We start from the raw sequence: 2,589 nt of genomic DNA on the forward strand, positions 1-2,589 counted from the left end.
CGATGATTTCATAGATTGTAGAGTCGGAAGGGACCCAATGGATCATTGTGTCTGCCCCCTGCCCCTGTCAGGAAAGAGGACAGAGGTCAGATGACCCCAGCCAGGTGACTGTCAAGCATCCTCTTGAAGATCTCTAAGTTAGGTGATAGCACCACCTCTCTTGGAAGCCCATTCCAGACTCTGGCCACCCTTACTGTAAATAATTTCTTCCTAATGTCAAACCTAAATCTACTCTCCACTAGTTTGGAACCATTATTCCTAGTTACTCCCTGAGGTGCTCTGGTGAACAGCGCATTACCAATTTCCTGCTGTCCTCCCCGATAAACTTATAGGCAGCTACAAGGTCACCCCTTGGCCGTCTTTTGTAAAGTCTGAAGAGATCCAGATCTCTCAGCATCCCCTCGTAGGGTCTTTCATGGAGGCCACTAATCATGAACCCTCTCCAGATTCTGCATGTCCCTCTTGAAGTGTGGCGCCCAAAACTGGACACAATACTCCAACTTCAGCGTGACCAATGCTGCATAGAGGTGGAGCATCATCTCCCTTGATCTGTTGGTCGTGCATCTGCTAATACATGACAAGTTGTGACTGGCTTTGTTGGTGGCCCCATTACATTGCTGGCTTATGTTCATCTTGGAGTCAGCTGTGACTCCAAGATCTCTCTCAGCCTCTGAGCTGCTGAGGAGGACATCCCCCAGCCTGTAGGTGTACTGGGGATTCCTCCTTCCTAGGTGGAGTACCTTACATTTATCTTTGAACTGCATCCTATTTCATTCTGCCCATTGATCCAACCTGTCCAGGTTGGCCTGTATCTGTTTCCTGGCCTCCAGTGTATTAACTTTGGCACATAACTTGGTATCATCTGAGAACTTGGAGAGGGTGCTCTCTACACCCTTGTCCAAATCGCTGATGAAGATATTAAATAACACTGGTCCAAGGACTGAAACCTGCGGGAGGGAGCCCACTTCTCACCTCCTTCCAGGCTGAGAATGACCCATCCACCACCACTCTCTGGGTGCGGTCCCTAAGCCAGTTAGCCACCCACCTGACTGTGTAGGCATTCACTCCACAGTCCGTTAGCTTCCCTATGAGACTAGGATGCAAAACTGTGTCGAAGGCCTTCCTAAAATCTGGGTAGATGACATCACCCTCAGCTTCTGTGTCAAGGCAGTCTATGACCTGGTTATAAAAGGCTATAAGGTTTGTCAGGTAGGATCTACATGGGGTGAACCTGTGCTGGTTTTCTTTCAGCATCATTTCTGCTGCTGGGGCTTCACAAATGTGCTCTTTGATCATTTTTTCCAGTATTTTCCCAGGGATAGAGGTAAGACTGACTGGCTTAAAGTTACATGGCCCCTCCCTTCTCCCCTTCTTAAAAATGGGCACCACACTGGCCCTTTTACAGTCCTCAGGGACCTGGTTGGAGCACCATGAGTGCTCAAACAGCTGTGCCAGTGGCTCAGCAATGATACTGGCCAGTTCTTTCAGCACAGAAGTTCTTGTTTGCAAGCAGGAGTCTGAGTTCTTCCTGCTTATCCCTCATGCTCCTAGCATTAGTGCAGAGACATTTGAGTCCCCCCCCAGTGGGTGTCCTTGGTGCCCATTGGGCCCCTTAGTACATACGTGGGCTGTTCCAGCACATGGCTTGTGGTTTGTTGACTGTAGGGTCTTGCTCTTGTCTGCATCCCTGTCCCCCAACAAACCTGGTTTAAAAAATCCTAAAGAAAGCAGGTTCTACTGAGATTTGAACTCAGATCACTGGATTCAAAGTCCAGAGTGCTAACCATTACACCATAGAACCAGGTGTGAGCTGTTGAAGTCCCTTCTGACCTTAGTATATATAAATCTATGAAGTGTAGTATAACCTTGTGGCTGCTCTGTTAACCCCCTAGTTGTAGGACACCCAGTGCTTCCATGGGGGCCAGTTTTCTCAGAAATGCTGGCTAGAGTAGCCTGGAAGGTGGGTTAAATAAATAGTAAACCAGGAATCTAAAAAAGAGGGAATAACTGAGCATTCAAGTAGCACAGAGTCAAGATGTTCAGAACAAAATAAATCAAGGCACCAAGGTATTCAGAGAGAAGAAATTCTTTAATTGCCTAGAGGCAAGGATTTTTTTATGATATCTTTTATTGAACCAACTGTATAGTTAGGAGAGCTGTTGGACAGACTTTTGAGCATCAGGTGACCTTCCTCAGATCAGGAATTGCCTACATACTAGTGCCAAGAGCTTGGATTATAAACAAGCGAAACTGTACTCTCTCTGAATAAGGGATATATTTGACCTATTAGTATTATTAATGGGAGGGTTCATGTGATTATAATGTTAAAATCACTGGGTAACATTTATTTAAAGAAGATTGAGGGCAAAAGGGGAAGAAAGTGGTACTCTGTGGCCATGTCTACATGAGACACTACTGCGCAGTAGCAACAAGTTACTGCGCAGTAGCATTGGGGAGCACTAACCATGACACAACACTACTGCACAGTAGTAATGACTAACAAGCTACTGTGCAGTAGCGTGTGGCTACTGAGCAGTAGCATCAGAAAAAAACCATGTGGGGATGCTACTGCACAGTAATGCTGGTTAC

At 46.4% G+C, this 2,589-nt stretch overlaps 1 non-coding gene across 1 annotated transcript; it reads right to left on the bottom strand.

The window, feature by feature from the left end:
• Positions 1-1,729: 1,729 nt before the first annotated feature.
• TRNAQ-UUG (transfer RNA glutamine (anticodon UUG)) lies at positions 1,730-1,801 on the bottom strand. The gene has a single exon. It is a non-coding gene; the product is annotated as a tRNA-Gln (tRNA).
• Positions 1,802-2,589: the final 788 nt, after the last annotated feature.

The sequence above is a fragment of the Crocodylus siamensis genome, chromosome 8, assembly GCF_052110815.1.
Source record: "Crocodylus siamensis isolate JL-2025a chromosome 8, ASM5211081v1, whole genome shotgun sequence".
Classification (NCBI taxonomy): Eukaryota; Metazoa; Chordata; order Crocodylia; family Crocodylidae; genus Crocodylus; species Crocodylus siamensis.